This window comes from Catharus ustulatus, chromosome 1 (genome assembly GCF_009819885.2).
Source record: "Catharus ustulatus isolate bCatUst1 chromosome 1, bCatUst1.pri.v2, whole genome shotgun sequence".
Classification (NCBI taxonomy): domain Eukaryota; kingdom Metazoa; phylum Chordata; class Aves; order Passeriformes; family Turdidae; genus Catharus; species Catharus ustulatus.
Genome location: NC_046221.1, coordinates 48761026 through 48776677, shown reverse-complemented (window position 1 = coordinate 48776677; position 15652 = coordinate 48761026).

The following is a 15652-nucleotide window of genomic DNA, read 5'->3' as shown; positions in this document are numbered from 1 at the left end:
GTTTTATTTTGAGCCAACAAGTCGAAGCGTATAACATTTGGCTTGAATGCTCTTTTACCAGTGTTGGAGTATGTGCAATATTTTACAAGCATGCTACTAATCAACTTGCCCTCTGATTTATGTTTCATTATCAAGAGTACTAAAACTGTTTAGATAATTCACGGGCAAAATACTGATGCTTTCTGTTAGTGAAATTAAAAAAAAAAGTAAGATCTATCAGCATGTAATATGACCATAAAATTAAGCACAGCCACAGCATCCCAAACCAGACCAGTTGAATCATTGCAAAAATGCATTTGAAACCACGTTTTCCCTTGCAATTCTTGCAGTACATCAGGGAAATTTTCAACTGCTGCCTAGTAACAATAGCCTTGGCTCCTTACAAACTGATGGGAAGGAGGAGAGAAAGCCTTTGCATTTTCAGTGTTGAGACAAAAGAAACATGACCTCTTGTAAGTGGCATTAACCTTGAGCATCTTGAGGTGGATTTTGCCTGGATTCTCTTGCTGATATAGCACACTACCCTTAAAACATGCTGCCATGTGACTGCTGTGCAAAGCACTTTCCACCATGACACTTAATTTTGTGGTTTATGATAGCACCTTACTAAGCTCAGAGAGGCAGCAACTTGTGCCTGAAGCACAGTAACGAATTTCTTTGCCTTCACAGTGAGCCAAAGCTAATGGGTGATTTGTACAGCACTTGTGGCTGCTCTGCTCAACCGCTGATGACAGATGCCTGTCACTCAAATGCACAGCAGATAATGTGCTGGGGATGACATATCTGTCCCTCTTCTGACCCAGTAGCACCCTGGAGGCCAGGTGTATTGTGTATCCCAGCCCTGTCCACTCTCTGGTATGACCATGAGGAGAGGCTGCCATGCCCCACTGTGGGATTAGAGAACTGGGCATTTCCTTCCTCCTTTCAGGCCAAATTGTTTGGGTAGTCCCACTCAGATCAAAACTGTTGCTCTTACTATCAGGTCCTCGATTGACCTTGTTGTCTTTAATGACCTTATTAGTCACAACACACTGTGCTTACAAAAGGATCTAAACTAATTCATGTTTCAGAGTACTAGTCTTGATCCAACCCCTAATGGTTAAAGGAGTATTGATATTTTCAGACCAAAACTTTGAGAAATAAGATTTTAGTACCAGAGTGACACAAGCCATCCTCATAGCACTTTCCCTCTTCAAAAAAAACCCAAACTCTGGAATTTGCTCTGTTCTGTTTACCAGAATATCTGAATGGTTCTTCATGGTCTCAACTGTCATCTTACATATGTTAAAACAGTAGTTACTAAAAAATTTCACTGCTTCATACATTAAAATTTCGTATTTTTTTGGATGGAGTACAGAAAAGACAAAGTTTGTCTTGGATGCTGAATATAAGTGACTGAAAATCAGCTGAAGTTTGTTATGCTACATTAAACTTTTAAATGAGCTTGAATTGGAGAACATGATACATGGATCACGCATGGAATGAAGACCCTTCTTTTTGCAGCATGATGTCAAGATATGTACACCATTTTAATGCCTTTTGTGTCAATCTTGACAGCTATTTTTCAAATTCCTGCAAGTTAAATAATCAAGAATAGCTCCAAATGCACAATGGTCCGAGGACAAATTATCTTAGAAGTTGCTGTGATCAAGAAATATCAGAGCATGTAATGCAGTCAAGAGATGAAGAAAAGCCAATGCCCACCACATGCTTAAGTAACTCAGTGGATGATAAGCTACTCAAGCCTGATGTGAAGATCCAGAAAAGTGCTTGACTTTGGGCACCTGGGATCTAGCACTTTACCATCCAGCTTGGCTGTGGGAGACAAAAACAAAGGTTTTGAAGGTGGGTGGAAGAGTCAATATGTCACAGCCTGTTGCTTCTCATGGTGGAGTTACTGTGCTGTGAGTGATGTATAGACTCCTCATCCAGCACAAGAAAAATTCAGGCTGCTCTAACAACACAGGTACTGCACTTGCAACTAGCTGAGACCTGCAGATTTCTAGCCCCAAACTCACAGCTCCTTCCAGTGCTTGGCCCATTATGAACCTTCTGACTTTACCAGCCCCTACAGTCCCTCAAGTGAGTGTGCTTGTACTTTCCTTTCATTTTCTCTCAGCTAAAAATGGCTTCAAAATATTTTGTCACTTTCTCTTCTTTGGTGAGAATTTGGCCAGGGTCTCTCTGGGAATAGCTATCAACCACTTGCAAAAGAGCCCAACCTCTCTGAGCCTGCCTGTGAGCCAAAGCTTTTATCAGGGAAAGTTTAATTCTCTGCAGCTCTGCCATGACTCTTTTTCTCTCCTGTTGCCTCTGCTGGGTTAGATGGTGTGATTTAGGACCAATGCCTGGAAAGGACGGGGTGAAGGCATTTTCCCTGAGGGAGGTGTGCAAGGGACAGTTTGGGTTTTCCTCCTCTTCGCATGCTGAGAGAATGTGCTGGTGAAATACATCTAGGAGTTTGAAAGAGGAGAGGGCTACATTCACCTCTGTACTCCCAGCTATTGAGGAAGATGTCTGGCACTCTGCTAGGGCTGTGTGGGCATCTGCCCCTTTTTCCCCAGATTTCAGCTGCCCCCTCCCCGAAACTCATCTTAAAAGTCCTTTGTCAAGTTACACTGGGAAAGACATAAATCCGTACCCTTGTTTAGTATGGCATGTACTCTGCATCTAATCCAATTTCCCTTCTGTTTGTTCTCTGTACAGCCTCATTTGGCCTGACAGCTATTTAATAAACCTATTTGCTTTTTTTTGACATGAGGCAGAAGTGGTGGGTGTTGAAGAGCCATAAGGCCCTAGTGGACAATGAAACCCTTTCCCACTCAGCACTCTTCCAGCTCAGCACAGATAAATACATAAATTGTGTAAAACTGGGGAATTAACTCATCCTATTCTAAAAAAAAAAAAAAAAAAAAAAAGGAAAAAGAAGAAAGCATTCACAGGCTGGTCCACAATTGATTCAAGTTCATTTCTTACTCCTAAATGAAAATTCCTCTCTGTCTGTGCAGATCCACAAGGTTTCAAGATGTTTGAAAATTATTATTTACGCACCTATGCCTTTGTCACCTATAAGAAGGCAAAATATTCAGAGACACTGGTATTTATTAAAAAGAAAATCCTGCCTAAGGTATGAAGTATGAAGGAACAGCATTAATGCGCAAAGTTGAGAGAAACTAGCCTGGTAATTTACACACCACAGAGATGTTTTACAAAATGTCCAACTTAGAGACATTTCCATTTGGTTTTCATGTAGTATTACTGTGCTCACCTTTCTCTGTACACTCTTCCCTCAAACCAATGTCGACTTCTAGAGCACTGCATCAGGTATCTTTCGGGCAGACTCTGTTTTCATACACATCCTTTTATGGCTAAAAGACACATGGACTCTGCAGTGGTGAAGATGGTAAAAGATCAATATTTCGATATATAGCTGCATACAAGAAATGAGAAAGATTTTCCTTTTGATGACATTAAAATAGAAAATATACTTTACAAAAGTTTTAGCTTCCTAGTACTCCACAAATTAACAAAGAGGTTTTCTTGGTCTTTATCTCTTTTAATTATCTGGCATATATATACATATATATGTGTAAAATTCAAAGGCTAGTCACCTACATTCCAGGACAGCAGAAAAAAACAATTGTGAATTTTGAGTCTACTTTTCTTTTGGATCTGGAATATTATGTAAACTTAGTGATAACTGAATGATGGATTAACAAAGTAGAATATTTCCTGCCAATTATTCCAGCTATTTAATACTGGAGAATTGTTTCTTAAGTGGGCTTCTGTATTGCTGCCTGTAGACTTTCCTTTTGGAGCAGAACCTTACAGAATTAGATGCTATATAGAGACACAATGAAAAGAGGTCTTTCCCAAAGGAGCAGTACAGAACATCCACAAGGAGCCATTCATTTGACAACTCAACCTGAACGTGATCTTTATTGTAGTTCCAACTACATTAGAAACATCAGGGATGTATGGACTCAGTTATCCTCCTCCTAGTTTTGCTTCTTATATATTTCTGATATGCAATAACCAAATTAAATATCACTTCCCCATATCTGTTTCAAGTAACAGCAAGTATTTTGATTTTTTTTGATCTTTCCTTCAAAGCCACATTTTTTATGACACCATAGATATGTGTTCAAAGCAGCACTGTTCCTCTTCAATGGCATTGTCCCCAAATCTTACTTTTTAAAACTATTCTCAGTCACAAGGATTTGAAAAGATACCTGAGAAATAGACACAAATACACAAATATACTACTCCAGTATAGCATTTTTCTTTGAAGTTCCTGTCTTGCTTCATTTTTGCTGCAAGAAGGAAAGTCAGCACCAGCAGAAAGAGATAGCACTGTTCCCTGATGTCATGTGGGCGGTGTATCAGCTGTGGTAGCACCTATCCACAGTGAAAGGCCAAGTGGCAAGCTGAAATATGTTAGAGAAAAGACTTGCTGGCAGATTGATGGAGAACGCTGACATATTTCTGTAAACCACAATACAAAAGGAGTTAATCAAGATCAGGAGGAGAGTCTGTCTTCTTGAGAAGTCATTTCCCACCTCAGTTAGCTGGCAGTTTAGGCAAACACAGGCAGTGGTTAGCCCCCATCAGTCTGAGTCTTTCTTGGGCAACTTTAGACTCCTGCCTTTATTGTGTCTCTGTGCCAATGCTGATGGCCACTGGCAGACTTTGGCAGAAAGCCAATAAATCTTTATTGACAGCCTTAGCTTCATGGTTGACTCAACTAATGCCCCCTCTTAAAGCAGAGAGGAAGAGGAGGAAATATCTAGGCTCATCATGCACAATGTCTACGGGATATCTGGCAGGGGTTTAATTTTTTTTTATAGTGATGGTCGCATTTTTCAAGTCTGTGTACGTCTCTGTTGCTGGACTGCTCTCTTTTGGAACGTGATTTTTCTCTCCCCTTGTTTGTATGCTTGTTTGGTGTTTCCTCTTCTGGAGTGGCCAATTCCTAATTCTGCAGTGTAGTCTATATGGGATCTTTGAAGAAAAGCAACTTCTTGTACAAAATGATGACAAAAAAATCCCCATGACTAGTCATCAAGAGGGAAAAAGGAGCTTTCAGGCTTGTAAGCCTAAACAAAGGCAGGCAGTAAATGTGGTAGAAAGGGATGATTTCTTTTACCCTTTTTACTGTAGTCTCTGATATTATCCAGAATAGGTTACAGCCCTTTTGTTTTTCACTCTCTGGATTTGGCAGACCTCTGCTCCCAAGCTGCAGTGATACATTTTTTCCACTGTCTTTTCTCCAGTTTTTGGTGTTCCTTGCCATAATGAAATTCTGTGAATTTTCCTTCCTGCCTGACAAACACCCTGTTATTATTTTGGACCACACTGGAAGCTCTTTACAGTGAAAGCTGTCAGGAGTAGCATGTGATAAACTGACAAATTAAGTAGTAAGTCTCCAGGTCTAGTTTTCTAGTCTCCTACCTTGCAAAGAGTAAACTGAACTTTTTTTTTCTTACTTCAGGTCACTCTTTGATGTCCCAGATTTTAGAGAAAAAATAATATTTTTCCTTCCTTGTCCATTCACAATGAGAACTCCTCTAGCTATGCTAGATAAATATTCTGGGTGAATGCTGCTGGTGCACATAAAAATTGAACTGGGTGCCAGCAGCAGGCACTGAAGCTTATCCACTGATTCACCCCTGCAGAAGGGCTGTCTGAATGGCTCTTATCACCCAAGGTAAATTGATCTGCTTTAATAGCCCCTGGTCTAATTCAGGCAGCTATTGCAAGTAACATGCAACTACTTTTTTTAATTGATAGACAGTCATCTAATTAGGAACTATAGAATACAACTCAGCCAAAAGCTTCTTCTTTCCTATCTCCTATATTTGGAGCTATTTCATTATCAGGAATAAGTCAAGAATTAGTAAAATCTCCCTGGTAGAAAATTAGTTTGTGTGAAAAATACAAGTTTATTCTGGTTTGCAGACCTGTTGCAGGAGAAGCAGGTGCTGATCTCTTATCTCTGTGTCATTGGGAAATGCTGCACAAGGTTAACATCCAGTTATTGCAAGGAACAAGTGTTTTGCAAATGGAAGTGTGGGAAAACCACTGCTGCAGCTGTGACAGTACATTTGCCCGTGTGACATGGATGGCTCTCCAAGGGAAGTCCTTGTGCATGTGTGTGGCTCCATTGGGTATTTGGTAGTAAAGGGACAAAAAAAGAAAATTTCTTCTGTCCTGCACATGGTGATTTTTAGTTGCAGACCATAAAACAGGAATGCTGTCTTCTGGTGTTGGACCCTTCTAAATGACGGATTTATACTTCAGTGCTGAACCTTCTTGGTAGCACCAAGGATGTTTTGGCCTGCAGTCCTGTGGCTGCTGACAAAGGGGTCATGGACATGGTCTTGCAGTGAACGACTCAGCCATAGTGGTGCCTCATTAATTGCTGCTGCTAAATAGGATTGTTGGCCCAGGTTTCATGCTTGGCTCTTCTGTTTTTGTGCACAGAGTGGTCAGGAGCCACTGCACTACAGTTACTGGTGTCACCAAAATTAAAGTTTTCCTGAGGGAGAACCAGGCCCTGAGTTTATTTTTTCTTAGTGAATTCTTGATTGTTAGATCAGGGAATATTCTTCACTCCCAGTGCTGGGGTGGTGCTTAGCAGATGGAGCACATCCTTCGTCTGATCGTCCACCTGAAGGAAGACACACTGAACTATTTCTGCCTGCCTGGAAAAGCAGCTCCCTGCCAATGAGATTAAGATATCACTGGCACTAGACATTAATCTAAAGCATATTTATTTTCTGACAGCAAAATATTCCCCTCTTGCCCTTTCTTATCTCCTAGCTTCTCCTCTTTCCAGCCTCAGTACCTCATTACTGCTGGGAGCATGGCTGTCCTGACTGAGTCAGTCTGTGTCATCCCTCTCCCCTCTTTTTGGCAGGTCTTGGCACTAATTAGAAGTGTTAACACTTTGTGAAGGAGCAGCAAGGGACTGCAGGGCATCGGGCATGGCGCAGGGTGAAGCTGCCAGGGCCCTGGTGAGTGCCAATCATGGAGGATGCTGACAGCTCCCTGACACACCTATGTGAATGGGAGAAGCCCTATTTGGGTCTGCAAGGCCATATGGAATCCCCATGAAATTCTAAATAAGCCTCTTTTCTTCTTCCTTTGTGGACAAGAGGGAGGTGAACTGTGTTTGCCTTGTGCCTGGTGCTACATGGACCAGGTGTGAACACGTTTAGGAGATAGTCTCTGCCCATCAACAGAACAAAATTGTCACAATAGCTTGCAGGAGAATCTTGTCTGAGAGGTTTTTGATTTGTGTTAGCAAGAGGTTGGAGATGTTAATGCCTTCATGAAACAGAAAAGATGGCAGCACATGGACATGTTCACAATGTGGACCTCAGACTCCAGAGAGAGTTTGAGCTGGGAATGTACCTTTTGAAATCCATTTTTCCCCTTCAGCCATTTTCTCTTTAATATGTTGACCCCAAAACACTGGTAGTGCTCGAAAGGATTGACACATCAGCAATCAAACACAAGACTATTATTTCAAATTTATGTCTTAGAGCGGAAAAGATTCAGCTAAGCCTGTGAAGCATCACGTAACATTTTTCTCAAATCTCTTTCTTCTTTGGTGGTAGGCAAAACCAAAAAAGATTCACTTGGGTGTCTAGAGGGGCTGATGCAATATTGTGGTTGTCAGAGTTCCTCTATGCTGTTGAACTGCCCACTCAATGCATCACCACAGTCCTTCAGAACACCAGACTTATAGTGATTGTGTATGTTATGTCCTAACAGTGTTATCCCAAGGGGAGTGTTAAACAAAAATTCATGCAATAACTTGAGATGGCTCTTGTCATCATCAGAAGTTGAGGGTAAAATGTCTTAACTTGCAAGTGTAAGTCTACAATCTTGGAAAGTAGTGATCAGGGTAATGCTTGGCTATACTTCTAGCAATTGCAAGGAGGGGGTCAGACATTGAGAGCAAGTTTGTAAGATGAAGATACAACAACCTCAGACATCAGCTTAAGCCCCCCGTGGAGTATCCCACTGTTATCTACCCCAAAAGCTAACCTCCAACCCTACATATTTGCATTTCCCACTGTATCTGGAGAAGCATCCTGGAGAGTGAGGGATGAGGCTACTCTGTCCTGGAGCTACTTCCCAGTGAAGTGATACCATCCTGCTCTGTCTCACCCTTATTTTGGTGCCTGACCAAAAAAAAGTCACTTGAAATGTGGCAAAAGGTGAATTCTGCAAGGATCCCTTTCTTCTGAGAGGATTGAAAAAGTTTTATCGCTTGGTTTAATGTAGGTTTTTGCTATCAACTGACAGAACTTGCAGCCTTTTCCTGCCTGGCAGTTGTAGACAGGGAATTGCTGATAGCCTATCTGAAATCTGTTTCTTGCTCTGAGATGACTCCAGAGCTACCTTGTCTGGTGCAGCTATAAGCTCTGGGAGATTTATACATTTAAAAAGGGGTGGGAGTGGGAAGAAAAAAGTCTGGCCTAACCTCAGAGTCCTGTGGGACTGCAAGAGGAAGCAAACTGGAACCCATTTTTCTATTTCTTCCTAGGCCTTATCCGAGAACAGCCAGCCTATCTGTAAGTGGCAACTGTGGAAAATGTGCTCTGGCCACTTGGTGTGAAAGATAGGCAAGACTCCTAAAAAATCTTCTCCACAGCTTATCACCTTTCTGCTGGCTCCACAGCATATCACCTTTCTGCTGGCTCTGCAGCAAACTAGTACCCCAGTGCAGAAGGAAACTGGCTGTCTGTAAGGTTGGACAGGGCCTCGTCAACAACTGATAAGTTCCCCTGTGAACATTCAGGCTCTTCTGGGTTTACTGAGCTTTCAAATACCACCGAAGCTCTAACTGGGCAGATACATACACATACACATACACATACACATACACATACACATACACATACACATACACATACACACTTACATCAGTGCGGTTGGTATTTAATGCCATGCATCTGGCTCTCCCTCGCTCTTTTTGCTATTTTGGGGATGCTGCTCTGGTATCATTTGAATGTAATAGGCCTTTGCAGCATGTTTTGTAAAGTTGGATAGAGGTATTTAAAGATAATTCTCCTACCAGTTCACTGGTCGTAGTGCAAAACTGAAAATTCATCTTGCCCATAAAACAGTGATAGGAAGGGAAGAATTAAGGGAGTTCCCATTGTGTTTTTGGGAAAGAAAATATCCACAAAAAAATATTATACTTGGAAGTTGTTCAGGTCTAGGTTATTTTAAACTGGGCCAAGGAAAGTGTGACAAGCAATTGTTCAAGTTTCATTTTCTGCTATGATTTCAGTAAAAACAGGGAAGAAGCACTACAAAACACTCCTCTCCATGCAAAAAACCTAGCCAGTTTGGGAAAAGCAGTTATATAGCCAGTTGACTAAAAGCAGCTAGAATATGCTGCTACATGAGAGGAGCAGAGGGGTGCAAGGAGACAGTAAAAAGGGATCCCAGATGCTGAAGTTCTGCTTTATATTTTGAAGAGTAATTCTATAAGAGAAGGCTTGATTTGGTCATGCAGAAGCTTGAAGTGAGGTACAATGCAGCTTTGTTGCTTTGACAACACTTAAAATTCACGGTCTTTGGAGTTACCCCTTTCAAACCAATGTTCTCTTCACACTAAAGGTTTGCACGAATGGGGGCGCTTAGTGGGCAAGTTTAAGTTATGGTTAATATACATGACCACTGCTCCTGCAGAAAACTACAGCAGACTGGAGCACAGTGGGCCGGAGGGATGGATGTCTCTAAGGGAGTCTGCTGAAAGCACTTCAACTTGATTGCTTTAAAAGGGGTAATACCCAATGGATCTAATCTCATCAAAACCCAGAGCCTCAGGGTTTCTCTATGCTACTTGGCTAGGGAATTGTTTAGATCAATGTAACTTAAAAATCTGAATAGCTAACAATTGAACCAACTCAGTTCAATAAACAAGTAAACAAAGCCACAGTAAAAGCCATCCGTTCCCCATAGGGCATTTTCAATGTTAGATTGCCATTGCAACTGCAAAGCATCAGACCTCAGAAGCCGGATGCTGGAATAACCAGGTACATGACTTTGTACCAAAATAAGACTATTTCTGTGCTTGAGAGACTATTAACACTGTGTATGATTAGTTGTTAATGAACAGAACAAAAGCATGGAAAAAGGGAAGAGAAGATCATTAGTTGAGAAGGAAACTCTGTCGGGTAAAGTTCAGTCTGAAAGACAACAGTGTTTGCGTACCAAGAGCAACACTGTGAAAGAAAAGGACAAGGAATTGCTGGTGAGAGCTGGCATTGCATTGCCAACAGTCCTTGTATGGCTCTGGTAAGTAAAGCATGTGTTGGTCCTCTCCTGGATTTTGGTTTTTGTTTAAAATCCACCAGCAAAAAGATTAAAATATAAATGGCAATGTACTTATCCAATAGGACATGTACTAAAGAAGCTGGAAGAAACACATTGTAATCACTAGATAAAATGGGTCTGAAGCTGTACCATTAGGGCAAAACAGCTGTTACTGTCCCTCAGAAACCCTAACTATTAGAAAGATGATGAAATTTTAATTAAAAATAAAATTAAACTTGTCCATGCTTCCACTGTAACAAAATCTAACATGTTTGTATATATATGTATGGAATGCATTCAGAAGAAATAAGGAGATTTGAGAAGGAATAGGAAGCTTTAGCTGAAGGGAATGGATGCGACCATCTGTACTATGCACAAAAGGAATATAATGTATTAATATTACAAATTAGGTTCGTTGGTCTTAACAGGTGATGTTTTCAGACTTTTAGAAAGAGTTGGACTGTTCTGGCTACATAAAGAAGTAGAACAACAGTTGTAGCTGTATGACCGTGTTGTGTTTTTTATATGTTGGGGTCTTTTTTACTTAACAGAAGATCTCTCTGACTCTCGGGGTCTACAGGTGCTCCTGTATCATATTAATGTAAAATGTTATCATACTGAACATCTTTATTTTACCTGGGGCTTTTTTATAATTCAGAGAAAGGCATGGCATCCTACTACGCATTCATTCCTTCAGATGACAAGACTAGTCATACACTGACATCAGTGTTGAGAAAAATTGAATGAGGGTAGAACAAGAAATCCCTTTTAATCCCATGTTAAATAATTACCATACATAAATTTTCTAGCTGCCAAAGGATCAAAAGTTGGTCCTTGTCTCCATGATTTCAATGATGCATTTGTTTTCCTAGTTCACCACAAAAACTATGTCATGGGACTGTTACCCATTGTAATTACCTGGTGGTGGGAGCTTGGGTTTAGCCCCTTCAGACTTACATTTTGTCAGAGCTCACCAGAAACCTCTGGGAAAAATTGGGAGAAAGAAACAGTCTGTGTTTGAGGGTTGCAAAGCTGGCTTGCTCTTGGAGTGCTCTGTAATGCAGAGTCTTGCTGGATACTCGCTGGCAAGCACCGTTTCCTAAAACTGTGTGGTCCTTCCATCCTCTTGGGACATGGGGAAATCTCTCCAAACAAACCTCCCATGGTCTCAACTCCTGCTGAGTGAGGGAGCTGCTCACCCCATAATGCACACCATACACACTGCACGGGTACATGGTCATGCTGTAGGGCAACACAGGCAGGAAACGGGGTTTGAATTTTCACTACCGTAGCTATATGTCCCTCCCTCCAATACTTACTCTGCTAATTATTTTATGTACGTGGTCATGTGTAATTCTTCAGCAAGTGTTTTGCTGGTTTTATTGATACAGGAATTATGTGGTGTTTTTCAAGTCATCTTTATTTTCTTTCTCCCTGTGGTGAAAAGCTCCAGCTTTGCATCTCTGCTCATTTTTCTCCCATGCATTCCTACCTGGCATCTCTGTGGTCTACTTCCTATAGAACGGTAAAGTAGGGAAGGCAACTTAGGGCACCAGGCATCTTTGAAATTGCTAGTTAATACATCTCTTTACAGCTTCTTGCAGATGTAAGGAAGCGTATTTGCTATTCAATATAAATACAAAGACAGACATCCAACTCACTCTCAGAGACAGCCTCATCAAACCAATTCCTGTGAAGATTTTTAGGGGCAGTGAATTTTAAGAGCCAAGGGCTCTTAAAGGGATTTTTTGGATGAGCCTGAAAAGCAAGCTGAGCTATTGTGTTTGGTGCAGTTGCTGGGAGGAAAGCTGTCTCTCTAGTGATCCTCTGCCCCAGAGTGAGAGCAGGACTCTCTAAACTAAAGAAGAAAAAGAGGAAAAAGCAAAGTTCACCATTACAAATTCCTTCTTCCCCATTCATTTTTCCCCCCAGCTGGGCAACAGCATGGGGAGAAGCTGTGAATTTGTCCTCAGGCTACCAAACTACTCCACTTATCCCTTTAGACCAGCTAAAACATTTTTGAAGGCTGGAATTTTATAGAAGAAGACTGTCCTGCTTCCTTAATGAGAGTGATCACTGTGTCTACTGCGTTTTAAGAAGACAATAACTTATTATGTTAAGCTTGTGGGATGTTGTTTTGGCTAGGGAGATGTTGTATACTGCAGACATCTGACTGGTTTCTGTGGTGTCCTGCCTGGTGTCAGGAATGATGGGGATCTCCTGTTCCAGGGAGAAAAGCACTGCTGAAAAATGGCAGATCTGTCAGCATAGAAACCCTGTAATGTAGGGCTTTAACCAAAGTCCATTGAGCAGTCCCACTGTTTTTAATCACACTCAGTGGACTTTATCTAACGTCCTTTGAAGCAGATGTCTCTTCCTACTTAAATGAATTCATGCACAGTTGCATTTGTGTGAGACTAACACAGGCCTACAGGATATAAAGTGAAGAAAAAGGTCACAGAGATTTCCATTACCCTTCAAAAACAGTTGTAGTAATAGAAATAACTCTAATATCTAAACTGTATTAGGAGCAGGGTCTATCCTTTCCTCTGCATAGCCCCTTCTTTGACAAGGGTCAGCCCCAAGGGCAGGCATATGTGACAGTGCTCTGCCAGGACTGTAAGTAACAAGAACCAAGGGTCTGTATTCTACTATTCTTTCATTGCCTCTCTGTTTTCCCACCAACCATGTCAGGAGGAATTCAAAGGCTTTGATTGTTGGGTATATTCCAGTGTACGGGAATGTGATAACATGTGTGTTTAAAGTTGTTTGGTGTCACTGCTTCATTTCTCCAGACAAAAATGTGGAATCCTTGAAAGAACAGGACAAAATGTTGGAGGGGATTCAGAGAAGCCAGGTGACCCTCAGCATGCTACCTCCTTGCAGATCTTTCCTGTGGAGTGCAAAGGTCACTGCAGTATTTTACTGCTGCTTGGCTCTGTTTAACATACTCTGTATGATTTTCTTATGTAGAGTAATGCCAGTGAAAGATAATGGTTCATTTTTCAGTGTTTCACCATAGACAGAGCCCAGCTGAAACCAACCTGATAATGGACAGAGGGAAAGTAGTTGGTCAAGGTGCATGGTGAACCGAATTTTTTGGCATCATTGCTTTCAAGAAGGCTGTGTGTTCACAGAACTGGAGGGCATGATCCTAGGAGTACTACATCATAGTCCTGGCTGAGCATGGGTGCATGACACCCACTTACTGGGCCAACCTGGGGGTGAAGGTATCAATTCATCAAAGGTGGGTTGGGCTACCTGTAGCCAACCTGCACAGTAGTCATACACAGTGACTTGTTCCTCACTTAAGTACCTATGGCTCCTGGAAAGAAGATGCAGGATAGTAATAGAGCATTTGTGGAGATGCAGACCAAATCAGTGACCTCATGCACAGGGTAAGTGACCAAATGTACAGCATACTTAGAGATTTAGAAAAGTCCAGCATTTTACTGCAGCTGCTGCCACTCTCCTGACTCGGTCCTGTGAGAAATTCAGCTGTTTCCTCCCTCTTCCCATCCTTCTCTCTTTTATTTTGTACTCATTCAGAGGAAGAGGCAATAATAATAATAAACAAGTCTCGACCTTACCAGGGCTAATAATAATTACAGAAATGATAGGTCAGGCCAGCTGATACCATACCTGATTTAAAGTAAGTGTGAAGTTTTTGTATATAAGAGTTAGACTGGGAAAGGCATCCTCCTTTGAGGATATGACTTCTTAAAATACCTGGTGCTAGAAGAGATGTTGTGTGCTCTGAAGGCAACATGCTTTGGCTGCTCTGAAACATTTTTATGAGGTCTGGGATAAATCAACTCTGGAAAGTATGAGTTAGCAGAAATCAGAAGAGAGAGGGTGTTTTACCCAGGATGTGGGAATCGCCAGCTGCAGTCTTACTAATGCAGCGATAATGTGCCAAAGGAGATTTCTGTGGGTCGTACAGCAGTGGTGCTTTGCTCTCTCTGCAAAAGAAAGGCAGCATGTAGCCCTGGCATCATCAGGGCTTTGTGGAAGGGCTGGAGCTGTGCATGCCTGGCAGCTTCCTCATTGAGGAAGAAGGCTCCTCTGGCTTTGGTTGAAGACTGTGGGGTTGATGCACTTAACTTACTGGGGTCATTCCTGAAAGAGTCAATGGGGAAGTAGCAAAGGTCAGACAGGAGTGAGGAGGAAGGAGGGACAGCAGGAGGAAGGGATTGATGGCAGTTGTCCAAATTCCAACTCTAAAATTATCTGCATTCACAGAAACCCCCAAATTGTTTTACACTTAGTATATTGTGCAAATATTCAAAATATAATGATGCTGTCTTGTCTCTGTTGGAATACTGAGTGCCAGGGATAAAAAGTTTGGGGTATACAAAGCACCTTAAATTAGGTTTTTGAAGATATATGTGTGCTACCCAGCCAAGAAAAACCCATAGCCTCTTTGGGGCACCTTGTGCCTCTTGTGTCATGGAATACACATTGATTGCCCTGTTAGAAGGGCAGATAATGAGGGTTCTTTCTGCAGAGGGGAGAGACCTGTCTGGTGGTGTCTGCATTAGCATCTGTTATGTCTGATGTGCCAGGTTTTACAGAGAGAGCAAGAACTGCCTCTCTAGACTAGTCCAGGCCTTGATGCCAAGGACTGCAGTCTAGCTTACTGCCCATGCCACTCTCCCCTGCCCATGGAGGGATCCAGCCAGAACTGCTGGTCCTTGGGCTTCCACTTCCTCGGGCTTCCTCCTTCTCCTAACTTTTCACACAAGTTTGCTCTCCAAACTGGCAGCTCCTGGTGCCTGAAGTTTGAGTGGTCTGAGTCATCTTGCCCTACAAAGTCCTGAAAATTAGTGGATTCAGAAATATACACCCCTAGGAAATGCAACCTCTGAGAATCAGGGTGATCACGTACCCAGGGAGCTATCAGGGAAAGCAGCTTTAACAAGAATGTTCAGAAATACTCCAGGATGAATGGCATACTGCAGATTAGGTATCTAATCAATCTGTGTTCCTACACTGAGTCTATCATCTCAGGCCCCATTTTTAACAAGCTAAAGGATCAATGCATGCTTCAGGTAAATCCCCAGCCTCTTTGCTATAACACTATGTACTTTACTTTTATTTCTTTACTTGTTAGTGGCAAGCAAAGCCACATTACTTCTATGTACATGATGCTGAACCAGATTCCTGGTGAGATAAACCCCTGTGGTTTCAGTGTTGTGGACCAGCTGAGGATTTGGTCTGCCATTTAGCAAATTTTTATGCAAAAGTATTATTTGAAGACATCCTTTGATATTTCCCTTGGTGTTGAGCATATTACATAGCAGGAATTATCTAA